The sequence below is a fragment of the Stegodyphus dumicola genome, chromosome X1 (assembly GCF_044657685.1).
Source record: "Stegodyphus dumicola isolate Sdum_Otavi_A_Nest chromosome X1, ASM4465768v1".
NCBI lineage: Eukaryota > Metazoa > Arthropoda > Arachnida > Araneae > Eresidae > Stegodyphus > Stegodyphus dumicola.
The window spans coordinates 110,898,943-110,915,149 of NC_140780.1; the positions used below are offsets into that span (position 1 = coordinate 110,898,943).

The following is a 16,207-nucleotide window of genomic DNA, read 5'->3' on the forward strand; positions in this document are numbered from 1 at the left end:
CCATCAGTTAACAAACATTATGATTTTAATTTGCAATGTAGAAACAAGTCTATTTCTTCAGAAGTTTCACATATTAAACAAAGAACACACTTAGAGAATATGCACAACACTACTTCTTAAAATTTGGCACTTCATTATCTGAAGATTAGAGAAAACATTTTCATACAGCCTAAACAATTCATCCCCTCCCCATACTTGAATTATGATATTGTTTCTACAATGGGGCAACTAACTGCCCCAAGTTTACACTTATAAATGTCAAAAATCTATCCACTCTTCGGTTATAAAGGGTATAAAATCCATATTTTAATTAATTTCCCCATTTTTTTTCATCATTTACCTTTTATATCACCTCAACTGCTTACAGATACAAGGAGCTTGAAACATTGGATTTCCCATGGTTTACTTGAAAGTGAAAACCGATAAAATCCTTTTTCTTTTCTTCACACACTTATCGACTCGCCTAACGTATGAAAAATGGAAAATTCATATATGACAAATTATTAAATTAAAAAAAGGCGTATGATGTCAAAGAAATTTTGTGCAAATAAAATGCAAAATGTTACTATAGTCTCCAAAATGTTATTATACTCTTCAAAACGTTAAAGTACACCAAATAATTTACACTAGAATAAAGATCAACAGTATTATCAGTAGGGACACTTGCAAATAGTCTGATGGATAATATGCAGTAAAAAATAACAATTTAACCAGTCAATCTACAAAACTACTTACTTATAATCTACAGACGAGAATCAGATCATTGAAATAATAAACATGATCTCCAGCTACATTTCAGTCAGTATTTACTTTCCAATAAAATCATTTAAAAAAAAATCTCTGCTTGAACTAAACTTCTGAATAAACTTACACTAAATAAATTTACACTAACACATTACACAAGAAGAAAACAAAACCAGTTCACTTCAATCACCATAACCTCCATTTACGCATTCTAACTCTCTAATCACTAATCAAGTTGTTATTCGCAGAAGATCTTCACCTGGGGGGGGGGAGGAACAAAAACCAACATAGAGCATAGAGGATATTCTTAATACAGAAAATTATTAAGAAATAGGTCGAAATCTAAATGCATGAGCATAAAATTAAACTTTAAAAAATGATGTTTGTGCCATACTTTCAACGATTTGTTTATGTTTTAATAGTAACCTGTTGGGTATACTTTTAACTTTTTCCTTTAATAAGTGATATTTCTGCTTTATTCACAATATTATATTAATTTATTAAAGAATCATTTCATATACAAATGTTTGAGAAAGAGGAAAGAAAGTTATTTTATTTTAGTATCTTAATACTCCAGATTTAAGTTGTTATACACTAAAACAGAAATTCACACATTTTTTTTTATTGGCTATAGCAATTGTTGATATAGGTAATTTCAAGAGACTGGTACTTGATGCAAATAGTATTTCATTTTTTCTTTCTTTTTAAAGCATTTATTGGCATACTTTAAAAATTTAGATAAGTCTTAATGCTAATTAAAAACACATTTTAACATTTATCAATTTTTAGAAGTGTTGTAAAGAGAGGGCAGGTTCGGCGGGAAAGTAATTCTTACAAACCAGAAAATCTCGCAACTCCTCTTATTTCTTGTCCACGGAGTATAATGACTGTTTTACTCCGTGTTCTTGCAACACCGACTCTATGTCAAGGAGGTCAGAATCAAGAAGGTTAGAGTAGAAGGAGGCAGGGTTGCATGTTCCTAAAACGTACTCGCCGTACCTCCTGCTGTGAGAGCTGCTTCGCTGCTATTGGTTAGAAGAATTTAGACGTAACAGAGCTTTCGACGTCATTTGTTTTGTCACGTGGCAAAGCTTCTCGTACTCCAGCCATATTTGTTCGGATCGGATCGCGTCATATTTCTGAGCGGGGACTTGGTGGGTGAAGGTTCACCGTTTGATATTGTGCCTGCTTCCGATCTGTCTCTGGAGTACGTCCGTTCAACGTGGTTTGCCTGTGCGAACACGTGCATTGCTTATCTGACTGCATCAGCATTTTTTAATGCTATTTATGGTTTGTATGATTTGTGAAATGCTGATACGCTTTCACTAATTTATTATTTTCGATTATTTTTGGCCTTTTGAGTTTTAATTATGAAATTTAATACCGCGTGTCTTGCCAAATAGCCTAATTGCTGGTTACTTGTTTTTTGCCATATTACGATAAATTTCGCTTTACTGCGCGATTTAAATTATTCAGATAAATTTTCTCTGTTCTGCGCGAATTTTTTGGATTTTATAACGCACGTAGGTACCCCCAAGCTTTCACTTCAGGTGACTGTCAGGGACCTCGTGTGTTTTCCGCCTGCACATCCGTCTGTGGAGAAGGCTGTCGAGCCAGGGCTCCATTCCGGGGTGTAGGACTACTGCCTTATGGGCGCTGGATTTCTGGATTTCTCTGCGTTTTGCTTTGGCTTAGCGCGACCATGGAGAGGCTCGTAGAAAGTTACAAATTACAAATACATGAGTTGGAACAACTCAAATTGGATAAAGGTGAACTCACAGAAATTGATACAAAATTCTTAAATTTTTTGTTAAGCTCACTTGAAATTGTCAATGCACTACTTACTCAAAGTAAAACTGACTCAGTTTTAAATCAAGATAAGACACAACCTCAAATTCCAACCACAAGTAAAAATTACGAAGAAAATGAGAGGGCACGTTGCCCAATTAGTATTCATGATAACACAATTGTTACTGATGATGTAAAAACATTAGATAAAGATTCTAGCTCTGACGAAGACTATCCACAACGTTTTGGAGACAAAACAGTCCGAACAAGAAATCCCAGACAGGGTTTTAAAAAGATTAAATTGGATAATTTCACGCAAATCATTTCACCAGTTATTACTCAGAAAGATAACAATGGTACGATCGTACCGCAGGAAAATTCAAAGAATACTAGTCAAGAATCAGTCATTCCTGAACAACACACTATCTCTGATAACATTGAAATGGATACTTCTAGTGCTGATGATCAGCAAAATTCCACAAATGTTAACAACACACAGGTCAAAACAACCTAAAAAGAACAAACTCCCTCCGATAATTCTCAAAGAATGGATTGGATTGGATTATTGTAATTTGGCACAAAACCTGTCTAGGTTATCTGCGCCAGACAAATGGTAACAATGCAATTAGTCATTTGTAAAAACTTCCAGCTTAGGTAAGAGACAGATTACAGTCTATGATAATAGCTCATATCTTAAAAAAAAAAAAAAAAAAAAAAAAACCCACGTTAAAATATATTATAAAAGCCAATATCTTTTAAAAACAGAAACAAATTACGATGATGTGCTTTTCCAATTAAATTTTTTAAGTCCAGTTCTGAACTATTAAAATGTTTTTGGCGAAAATAATTAAAACTCTGGCACTCCACCAAGATATGATGAACTGTCAGATCTGCGTTGCAGTTTGGGCAGCTGGGATTCTCTTCTCCCTTCAGAAGATACTCATGGGTCAGGCGACAATGGCCGATTCTCAGTTGAGTCAAAGGACATCTTCCTTTCTATTAACCATACATGGCCAGTATCCAATGGTGGGTTTTACATTTCTCAGCTTGTTACGTACTCTGTCATCCCATTGCTTCTGCCATTTGCAGAGGATTTTGCTTTTGACAAACCCTTTGATGTCTGCTAGTGGAATCTGAAGATTGTACATTGTGGTTGCAGTTTTAGCTGCAATATCTGCCAATTCATTCCCCTTAATGGCAACGTGTCCAGGGATCCACGAATATAGAATCTGGTATCCCCGAATTTTTAAAGAATGATTCAACTTTAGGATTCTGATTGCAACTGGATGAGTACATTGAGCGTGATTTTTCAATGACATTAAGGCACTCATGGAATCTGTGTAGATAATAAATTTTGTGTACTTTTGTTTTGAAAGGTAAGTCATAGCCAGATGGATTGCAGTAAGCTCAGAAGTAAGCACAGAGCAAACTGTATGTAATCGAACCCCTACTATTGTTTTTTCTGTGACGAAAGCAGCGCACACATGATCCTGGGATTTTGTTCCGTCTGTATATAGAGGGATATATTTCCTATATTTGTTTCTATGTTGAAAAAAATCTGCTTGTAGATGATTTCATTAGTTTGTGATTTATTCCAGTGTCGAAAAGTATCCAGAGAATGGATTCTCCTATCCTCCCAGGGAGGAATTCCAAAAAAATCCTCCATCTGTATATCTATATTAGATAAATTATACTCCTCCACCAGAGCACTCATCCGCAAGCCGAAAGATGGGACACATGATGGTCGTGCCTGATATAAACGGGAGTATTGGTCATTAAGCAATATTGACCGTGTAGAATTTTCGGTTTGTGATAAGACTTTAAAATAATGCTTTAGACAAAGATTTTCACGTCTTAACCGCAGGGAGGACTCGTTACTTTCCACATATAAGCTTTCCACTGGAGAAGTTCTAAAGGCACCAGTGCATATCCGAAGTGCATGGTGATGTATCGGATCAAGTTTGGCTAATACTGAAGGCCTTGCGGACCCATAAATGATTGATCCATAATCTAGTTTCGAACGAATGAGAGCTCTATATATAAGAAGCATTGAGCTTCGATCAGCACCCCAAGAAGTATTTGACAGTACTTTCAGAATATTCATAGTTTTTAAACATTTCTTTTTTAGATATGTAATATGGGGGAGGAACGTAAGCTTATGGTCAAATATCATTCCTAGGAATTTTATTTCCTTTTCTACAGGAATCAGCACATCTTGCAGATAAAGTTCGGGGTCAGGATGAAGAATTTTCTTTCGAGAGAAATGTACACACACAGTCTTTTGAGTAGAGAATCTAAAACCATTTTCCTGTGACCATTTAACAATTCTATTGAGAGATGTCTGCAATTTACATTCGATGTCTTTCAGGTCTTCTCCCTGACAACTGACTTGCAGGTCATCGACATAGAGCATACCCTGGACTGCTAGAGGCAGTTGTTTTAAAACAGAATTAATTTTTATACTAAATAATGTAACACTTAATACACTTCCTTGCGGAACGCCCTCTTCTTGATGGAACATGTCAGAAAGTGTATCGCCTATCTTCACATGAAACTTCCGATCCTGTAGGAAATGTTTAATGAATATCGGCATGTTTCCTCGTAAACCATTGTTATATAGGTCACGAAGAATACCGTATCTCCAGGTGGTATCATAGGCTTTCTCTATATCAAAGAAAATGGAAACATAATGATTTCTTCTAACGAACGCTCTACGGATACCTGTTTCTAAGAGTAGGATATTATTGATAGTTGCTCTTCCTTTTCTAAAACCGTTCTGATAAGGGGAGATACAGTTATTTGTCTCTAAATAATAAACCAGACGAGTGTTGACCATCTTTTCAAAGAGTTTGCAGAGGCAGCTAGTAAGGGCGATGGGACGGTAATTCGACGGATTAGTAGGGTCTTTTCCTGGTTTAACAATGGGGATGACAAAAGCTATTTTCCAGTCATTTGGAAAGACTTGTTCCTTCCATACTCTATTAAAGAGAAAGAGGATGGTTGCCAATGACTTGGAAGGAAGATGTTTCAGCATAGGATATGCAATATCATCTGGACCAGGACATGAATTTTTTGTCTGCAGCAGAGCTCTTTTCAGTTCAAGCACAGTAAAATCCTGATTATATGGTTCAGTATTGGGAGAGTTGAAATTAATTAGTTGTTTTTCAATGCATTTTTTTGCGGAAAGAAATTCAAGAGGGTAGTTACTACTGTGTGAGACGGCTGAGAAACTCTGTCCAATAGCGTTGGCAATTTCTTCCCTACTAGTAACTGTTTCGCCACTTGTCTTTAAAATGGAAAGTGTGTGCTCTTTGTAGATACCGGACGCTTTCCGGACTCTCTCCCACACCTTCTTACCCGAAGTTGAAGAGCTAATCGAAGACACATACGAGATCCAAGAATTCTTCTGACTTTTCCTTCGCACCTGCCGAGCTTTTGCTTTAGCCCTTTTGAATATTACGAGATTTGATTCTGAAGGATATCGCCGAAAAATGCTCCAAGCTTTTCTTTGTTTTCTGATAGCGTCCTGGCATTCAGGATTCCACCAGGGCTTTGGGTATTTTGGCTGTTTACCCAACGTTTTTGGTATACATATATCAGCTGCTTGAATAATTTTATCTGTAATGATCTTCACAGCCTGATCAATGTGCACATTCTTTATTATTTCTTCAGTAAAAAGAGCATAATGTAAGAAAGAGTCCCAGTCGGCTTTGTCCAACAAAAAGCGTGGTGTTCTAGGCATAAACACACTCCTATTTCCTGTAATGCTTATGATAATAGGAAAATGATCGCTATTATATAGATAATTCTCGACATTAAAAAAACAAAAAGGCAAAAGCTGTGGAGAAACAATAGCAAGGCCAATGGAATGGAAGGTCCTTGTTGGCTGATGAAAATAAGTGCTTTCTGTGTTGTTAAGGATACAGAGACAGTGGTCGTGGAGTAGCTGTTCAATTTGCTTTCCTCGTGGGTTGGTGTCTTTACTACCCCACAAGGGATTGTGTCCATTGAAATCACCGACTAGAATAAACGGAGCTGGTAATTGGGCAATTAGATCCTCTAAATCTCTTAAGTTAATGTTCTCGTTAGGCGGGATGTAAATACTGCAGACAGTAGTCAGTGTTCGAATGCTCAACTGTACTGCAACTGCTTGGAGAGGAGTATTCAAAGGAGAGCACTCGAAGGGCAATTAATTGAGGTAAGTAGACAAACACCACCACTTGCGCGTTCACTGAATGTCTTATCCTTTCTTGTCATCGAGTACCTACGTAGCTTTGAAAATTACCAGGTTTGAGGAATGTCTCTTGTATCGCTATACAAATAGGTCGATATTTATTAATAAGTTGCTTAATACCATCAATACCCTGATAGAAGCCCCGGCAGTTCCACGAAATGAGAGTAGCCATTAGGAATGTTTATTGCTTCGATGCTGTTTCTTTGTTTTGTGAGGTAGAACATTTTTCGAGAGATCTCCGCCTCCATCTGTTTCCATCTCAGATTCGATAAAGTCTGAAAAGGTCCCTTCAATAGAGCTTCGGCTTGAGCTTCTCTTTTCTGAGCTTTTGATTTTCTTTTTTGAACTCTCTGTTTCTTGTGTTTTTATTTCTCGACTTTCTATTGTCTGTTTGGGAGGAGGTAGAAGAAAGACTTTTTCTTTGTCATTTGTTTTTGGTTCAGGTATCTTCTTCTGTGTGCTATGCGATGTTTGTGTACTTATTGACCGATATGATTTAGTGGCTTGTGCATAGGAGACATTTGCTTTTGACTGACCTGTGCTAAAAAGTTTCTTAGCTTCAGGATAGGAGATTTTTCTTGTAGTCTTAATATGCTGTATTTCTTTCTCTTCTTTCCACTTAGGGCAGTTTCGTGAGTATGCTGGATGATTGCCATGACAGTTTGCACATTCTCAAAGAAACCAAATTCAAATATAAAGCGTTAACAGGATTATTCCATCAACACAAATATAAATTCATCGGACAGAATATTAAGGATGGTGTTAAAATTATTACTTCTGATCGTGACAGTTATAAGGGAATTGTTAGGATCTTAAAAGAGATGAAAGTGGAGCATCATTCGTACATTCTGCCAGAGGATAAAAATCTCAAGGTAGTAATTAATGGACTACTTCTCACGACTGAAATTGACGAAATTAAGGAAAGTTTAACTGAATTAAATTATCAAATAATTGAAATAAAGCAAATGTCACGACGTAGAGGCGGTGAAGTTCAGAAACTTCCGCTTTTTCTTGTTACCCTACCTAAAAATGAAAACTCTAAACAAATATATCATGAACGCTATTTATGCGACCTCAGAGTCAAAATTGTTGAATACAGAGGCCGACAGGGACCATTGCAATGTTTTCGATGCCAGGGTTTTGGCCACACTCAGGCGGGCTGTAACTATGAACCGAAATGTCTCAGGTGTAGTAAAAATCATTATGTAAAAGACTGTCCGGACAAAAATAAGAAAGATGTTCCTTTAGTTTGTGTAAATTGCGGTGGCAACCACACATCTAGTTTCAAAGGATGTGAAAAATTTCCAAAAAATAAAACTGAAAAGCCTAAAACTTTTTCTAACAGAATAGTTGAAGGTAAATCTTTCGCAGCTGCTCTTTCGACTGGTATCTACACAGATACAATTACTGAGGCCAAAAAATTTTCACTGATCCCGCTGAACTGGTTTCAGCAATAAAATCCGCTGGTTTTTTCCAGCTCACACAACAAGTTAAGGACTTAAACAGAAATCATCATGAAAGCAATCAACCCAACAATACTGATAATCGGCCCGCACAGAATTAATAGAGCTCCTATCCAAATCATGATTTGGAATGCTCATAGCATCTTAAATAGAATCCAGGAATTTCATAATTTCTTACTAACCTATGATATTGTTGTTGCTCTTGTCACCGAAACGTTTGCGACACCTTGTGTGAATATTAAGATCGTAAATTACAACTGTTACAGGTGTGACAGACTGAGTCACCGTGGTGGGGGGGCCGCTATTTACGTTAAGCACTCCTTGCAATCATGCCTGATTAGCGAAGATAGAGGAAACGGCTACGAAGCTGTTACAGCTTCTGTTTTATTACCAAATTATGGCATAATTTATTTCATTGCATTGTATAACCCTCCACACATTCCTATTGATGAGCATAAACTCGCTCAATTGCTGCCTAATTCAGAACATATCATCTTAGCTGGCGATCTCAACGCGAAGAATGTAGAGTGGGGTTGCAGACGCACCAACAGAAATGGAGAACTTTTACTAGAATTTATTAATAATTATCCTATTTATTTTTATGCTCCTACTGAATATTCCTATCTTCCTGATGACCCTCGTAAAGGAGACATCCTGGATGTTCTTCTTACCACCACTTCAATCCCGATTTATCTTGATGTGAAAGTTGAATTAACTTCAGATCATGTGCCGGTTTTAGCTACGCTTGGTACAAATAAAAACGCTAACGAAAGATTTAAAATCACTACGGACTGGAATAAATATTATAATTTCCTCGTTGAAAACCCTCCGGCTATTAAGCAACTTAAAACAAAATTTGATATTGACTATGCAATTAATGTTCTCAATAATAGCATACTTAGTGCATATAACAGGGCTACTAAGAAAATTCCTGCTGATAAGTATAGTGCTAGATTGCCTAGTAACATTAGAAACCTGATTTCACAAAGAAACAAACTGCGCAAAAGATGGCATATTGCCTGGGATCCTAGGATCAAAAAAGAGTTAAATAAACTGAACAGAGAAATAAAGAAAAGTATTTATAAACACAGAGATGAGTCTTGGAATGCAAAAATTGAAACATTCAATGAACCAAATAATGCATTGTGGTCTTTTGCAAGGAATCTTCGAGGCAAAAAACCGAACAATAAACCAATTTACGGTGATAATATTATAGCTGTCACTAATAAAGACAAAGCCAATGTAATGGCTGACTTTTTAGAAAAAGAATTTGTTCCTAACCAAGATCCAAGCGACCCTTTATTTTCATATGACACTAGATATTTTATTCAAGACTGGATTAATGGCCCGGGACCCAAAAACAAGACTAATTATACTTCACCTAATGAAGTTAAGGAGATTATCAAAAGAATGAAAAATAGAAAAGTTCCCGGTTTTGATAACATCACCAACGTCGCCATCAAAAACTTGCCTATTAATGTTATCACGAAATATGTCAGCATTTTAAATGCCTGTCTTGAAAATAATTATTTCCCAGATAAATGGAAAACTGCTAAAGTAATTTTATTACCCAAGCCTGGTAAAAATGCTACCTCCCCGGAGGGTTACAGACCAATTAGCTTACTGCCCGGTCTGGGCAAAATCTATGAACGAGTTATCTATAAGAGAATCGAGCCTTACATGGATAAAATACCTCCTGAACAGTTTGGCTTCCGTAAGAAATTGTCTACGACCAAGCAGCTTGTCCGACTATGTGAATACATCGGTTCTGCACTTTTCAAACATCAGAGTGTCGCCTTACTCATGCTAGACGTGGCGAAAGCTTTCGACCGCGTCTGGCATGAGGGGCTTATTCTCAAGCTTATATCCTTGGTTTTGACAGAGATCTGATATTACTCATTTATTCTTTTATTAAACACAGAAAATTCTTCGTCAATATTGGTAACGACAACTCTGATCCCAGAACACTCAATGCTGGTGTAGCTCAAGGATCAATTTTGGGACCAATTCTTTTTATATTCTATGTTGCTGATTTCCCTAAAATTTGCACAGACTCTAATTTTTATTTAGGATGTTACGCCAATGATACGGCGCTTGCATACAAGTCTCACAATCAAGAACTTGCCATTTCTAAATTGCAGGATAAAATTCCAGAAATTGAGCAATGGTGCACGAAATGGCGCATAGCCATCAATGCACAAAAATCCCAGCTTATAATTATTGGAAAAAGGCACTCTAGAAGTCCATTTGTAAACAAAATTAAAATCTTTAATGTTGAAGTTCCGCTAGTGAACAAAGCTACTTATCTTGGAGTTATTTTAAACAATAAATTCACATGGAAAGACCACATCCAAAAAGTAAGAGGCAAAACAGTTGCGGCTATCAAAGATCTTATTCCATTAATCGGAAAAAATTCAAAACTTGACCTACGAAGAAAAAGACATATTTGTACTGTTATTATTCGCCCTATCTTTTCTTACGCGTCTCCAGCCTGGGCGACTTATTCGAAAAATGAAATCAAGAAGTTACAGATCACTCAAAACAAATTTTTAAGGCAAATCACGAATGCTCATTTTTATGTTTCCAATGAAACTCTGCACAGAGACTTAAAAATAGAGAATATCGAGAATTTTCTCCATAATGCAAATCGGAAATTTTTTGATAAGGCGAGAAATTGCTCGTACATGAATCATTTTAAGGTTTTTGACTACACCGTGTTTCCAGAAGATATTAAAATCATACCATTAGCGGCCTTCCTTACCAGGGACACTAATTTTCCTACTTAAACTATCTTTCATGAAACTTCATCTTTTGTATATATTGTACATAAATTGTCGTATTATAAGTCGTATTATATTGTATTTTGTATTTATCGTATGTAATAATAAATTGTTTTTTGCAAATATATCATGATTTATCGTAACATACCTTTCAGGAACAACTTTAACCCTGACACTTCACACATTGCTGCCTCTCCTGGTCATAGGCTTTAAGTTTGATTCTCTGCTTGTGGCGTCATGTAGTCACCCCCTCTTTTTTTCATTTCCTATTGCCTCCTATCACTCGGTCCAGACACTTTTTATGTCATGTGCCCTATGGGCGTACTTGTCATGAGCCGGACACGTTGCATCACATGCAATATTTCGGCATAATTTGTAATGAATGAATGAATGAATGATCGGATCGCGTACAGTGGTTATGTTTTAATCCTTTTAAAAAAATCAGTTGAGAAGTTAGAGGTGATTTTATGTACAACTGAATTAATTCATATGTAATATATATTTTCACTTCATGCAATACACACTTGAGAAATACTGGATCATTACAAAGGAAGGAAAATGGGTTATTTGCTTGAGAGGGTTATATCCATATTGCATTTTGCTAATGGAATGTTGGAAAAACAATATTTAACATAGTTTATTAATCTTTTATCGTGATACAACCACATTTTTAAGAACAAGATTACAAAGTTTACAATTATACACCTAAATTTATCTCAGTTTTCACTCTGAGATGGAATCCCAGGAAAAATATTGTTAATGATGGACTAGGTCAAAGTAGTTATATAGAGAAAGCACACGTGGGATCTTTTCCTTTACTGAATAACATTTGCCAGTCAATTTACAGCAAAATATGTATGCCTACATTGCCTACTGTCCATTAAATTAAATATAACCTTTGAATCGCTCTTAATATTATTCTTGTTTTAAAAGTAACTATTGTAAGTTAATTCTATCAATAACCTTTAGTATGCATTAGGTAGTAAGGAATATACTTTTTAGACACATAAACATTGCTTGGATTATCCTAAATTTTCATTTATATTTTAAAATACACTGTCATTTCCATTATCTATTTCTACTTCATTACCTTTTTTGATGATCTAGTGTGACAAATTGCATTTTGAATGTATTTTAAATTTACCATTAATATCTTAAACTACATTTTGCACCAATATTTATGTTTGCTCTCCCCTTAAGGGAAACAAAAGTTAAAATGTTTCATGGTTTAGACCATGATCTTCGCATCATGGTTTAGACCATCAATACTTTTTCACAGCATTCTGGTGAGATTCAGAAAATTAGAAAGTACCAAAATTCATCATTTTAGAATTATTTTGAGTAAGTTATACACTTTGTGAACTGTGATGAACAAAAATTAATAAGCTGTGCTTCCCTCAAACCAATTTCCTTTCTTTCACATAATGATTTATTTGCATATATCAGAACTTTACTATTGCAATATGGAATGATTATTATTTCAATCTATGAGATTTTTACTTTACCACCAAAGAAAATGCACAGACATCATTGCTGGGAAATAACTACCTCTAAAAATCTGAGATGTATTAATAATAAATAGGTACCTTTGTCACAATTTGAATTATCATTTTTAAAGTACATTGATACTTAATTATGTTAAAAGAAAGAAAAAAAAAAAAAAGCACTATCCTACTTGATCTGGTTTTCCTACCTGAGCTGGTGAATGAACTCACTAGTTTGACTCATTGATTAAGATAACATAATCTGTATGTATGGCTGTTACAGTTATATTATTCTTCAGTTCAGAACTAAGTAGGTGCTACATAGCAAAAAGTTAAAGTAGTTTTTTTTTAAAGTGACCATTGTTTCAGCTAACTTTGGTAGAAAAAATAAGCAGCCCTTAGATGCTTTGCCATGTTCAAGTAACCTAACCAAACCCTCGTTAGAACGTCATAAGTGACTACAGCTATAGTTGTGCATAGAACTTTGCAAATAGAAGGATAAATAATATAAATTAATTTTTTCCAGATGAATCTTAATACATCAACACCATCAAGGATCCATCCATGGTCTGCATAAAAAAAAATGCCACATTATGTCATGCATTATGTATCCCCATACAGGTCTGAAACTAAGTGTAATCGTATGGTCCATTACATTCCAGTTGCCTTCACGTTTAATGCTCATCGGTGGCCAGGGCAACCTGTATGAGTGCAATGGGCAGCAAGACATAGGAGTGTCAAAATTTTTAGAATTTTGGCAGGAACTGGAAGGCATAAGCAGTTATTCTATTAGGTGATAAAATATCTAGCTCTGGCTTCGCTAGCAGCCAAGCAGTAAAGTAGTTGAATACTGATAATTCGACCTGGGTTTACATTCTAGCGAACAGGTTGGCTGCATGTGTGTTTTCATAGTTTTCCGCATATATGAAATATGTATAAGCTAACTTCTCTTTGAAAGTACTCCATGAAAGTATCTCTACCCTTAGCCAAGTTACTATACTGTAATCAAATAAATTAACCCCCTCCCAAAAAAAAAACAGCCTCCGTCTTTAATGTGCAGTTGAACAGGTGGCATTATTTAGGGCTACTGTAAATGATTTATCAGAGTTAAAAATTCTAATATCGAAAATATTATGCATATTATAATGATTGAATGCAAGTAAAGAATGAGATATCCAAATTTTCTTTACGTACAACAAATGTTTTGCTGTGTATGTTATGTGAGCACTAGCTACATTATGTACAAAAATACCATGTGAGCACCAGGTGTATTTTGTACATAATGTATTAACAGTACATTGTGTACAAAAATGCAATCTTTAATGTTTGCCCAATGGAAGACTTCAAATGTGATAGATGATGCAGTATGGAAACTCGTAGAAAAAATGTGAAATCAATAGCCATTTGGAAGTGTGCTATGTGATCAATGTTCATAAAATGTATGTCGCATGCGAGGTAATTTTTTAGTTTCTAGTTCATTTCCATAAATTGATTATTGTGTGTATACTATTTATGAAAAGGCAGTGTTTTTAAAATCTGATGAATCATTTATTATTACTCTGAGGTTTTCGAAGCTCACTGCTGTCTATCTTTAGAGGTTGTCTAGAACTGGTGATCAACAAGGAATGTCTGGCACATAACAGAGAACAACTCCTAAATTCCCACCATTTTTTTTACTGATCTATTTATCCCTTGATCTATGATTTCATCAGATCTGTTATCTACTGAATATATCAGGCCTATGATTATAAAAAAACTAACGTACCACAGTCTACCCATGGCTACATCAGCTGAACACTGGTAATAACTGAAATCTACTTTTCTCACATATTCTAGGTGCACATCCAGTATCTGTTTATCTTCATGCAATGGCTGTACGAGGTGGTATACTCCAAGTTTAACTGTTTTTTAAACCATGTACTTTAAGTCTAACTGATTTGCTTACACATGTACAGTTAAACCATGTATTAAAATTTATGGTACTATTCGGTTTCGAGGGCCGTAAAAAAATTGCAGCAAAACTGTATGCGGGAAAGGGCCAAATCTAGCAAACACGTCCATTTAACAGCGTGCCAAATCTCGCGTACGCGCTGATTTCAGATTGCGTAACTTTATATAGTTCTATATTTGTTAAGACGCCATTGAAATACCAGTTTAATTTTTAATTCCTTTTTGATATCCTATGGATTTAACAATTTGAGAATTTCCTATGATGAAAAGTCTGCGATAGAATTTTGAGTAAAGTGCAGAATCATCCACTGCTTGACGCGTTTTTAAGAAATGCACATACTCGGTATCCATGTACACATCGGCTTATTTTCACTTAAAAAAAAAAATCCCAGAATTGCACAAAAATGGCACTGCGCACATCCTTGACTTTATCTATGTACACATCGACCTGTTGTCACTTAAAAAGTAAAAGAAAAATTGACCAAATTCCAATTGTTTTTACCCTTGTAAAAAGCGGGAAAGAAATAAACGGGCGATTCTGCACTTTACCAAAAATGTTTTCAAAGAAAAGGCATCATTCATTATAGAAAATTATGTTTGAACAACCAACGAGATGACATTATGCTTTAGCGATAACTCAGTAGTGAAATATTATATGAAATTAAACTCATTAAAACATCAATATTTAGATAGATGTTTACTATTATACTTTTTTCTTGCGTTAGGGTTGCCGCAATTACTTTTGGCAGCACTGGCATCAACAATAGTTTGGCGATTTTTACGGCCCTCGAAACCGAATACAGTCAAAAGTCTTTAATCCGGACTCGTCAGGACTTCGGCGATTCCGGATTATCGATTTTTCTGGATTATAGATCATCCGTTTAAATCTGGTAAGGTGGCATGCAAAAATTATAACATTAAAAATATGAAACCGTAATTTATAAAATAATGAGGAATTATGATTTAAAGGGTATCAAAATTAAAAAAAAAAGAAGCTTAATATTTGTTTACTTTATTAAACATTTCTTTCAACGCGCGCATGCGTAAAGCATACCTTACGCATAGCCGAAATTAGAAAATTGCAACCAGAAAACTATTTGATTTGTATTCGTGATATTTATAATGACGAGGAATTTGATTTAAATCATATCAAAGACGGAGTACATCGAAATTAAATACTACATTTAGTAAGGAATTATAAGCCGAATAAAATAAAAACATCTGCCCTGAAGATAACGATAGTGATGACAGATCAACTTCCAGTTCCTTGCGCGCCGCGACGTCCCCCCCCCGCAGAGCAGCATGAAATTGATAAACAGATTTCGGAACGGTTAGATAAACAAAGGATATGGCTTTATCCATTTTTTGTAGCAATTCGTTTTTTGTTTGATGGACATCCAAACATACTTTCGTTTTCTAGATTCTTTGGGAGCTCCAGCATTGAAAATTCTATTTGACATAATCGAAAGTTCAAGCTTACGTTTATAAAATTGCTCTTACAGTCTGCAAAAAGTAATAAGCCGGATCCAATTCAAAGATTAAGGAACAACGCAATCATCAACGTTAACTGAAATAGATAATTAGAGCTTATACCGTCCGTTAGGCATTAAACGCACACGCGAAAACTTATTCTGCGCTTGCGCAAACGCATATGCGCAGTCGTAAATGTCTTGCACGCATGCGTAAAACGCCTATGCGCAGAAAGATTTTAGCTTTGAGGTCCGGATTATGGGTGTCCGAATTAACGACTTTTGACTGTAGTAC

The 16,207-nt window shown here is 35.5% G+C and overlaps 1 protein-coding gene across 1 annotated transcript in view; it reads right to left on the bottom strand.

Moving 5' to 3' along the window:
* Positions 1 to 1,222, bottom strand: part of LOC118193108 (uncharacterized) — a 159,334-nt gene extending 158,112 nt beyond the window's left edge. Inside the window, exon 1 of the mRNA XM_085808527.1 lies at positions 736 to 1,222. The gene's annotated coding sequence lies outside the window, so the exon portion shown is untranslated. The remainder of the gene's footprint in view (positions 1 to 735) is intronic.
* Positions 1,223 to 16,207: the final 14,985 nt, after the last annotated feature.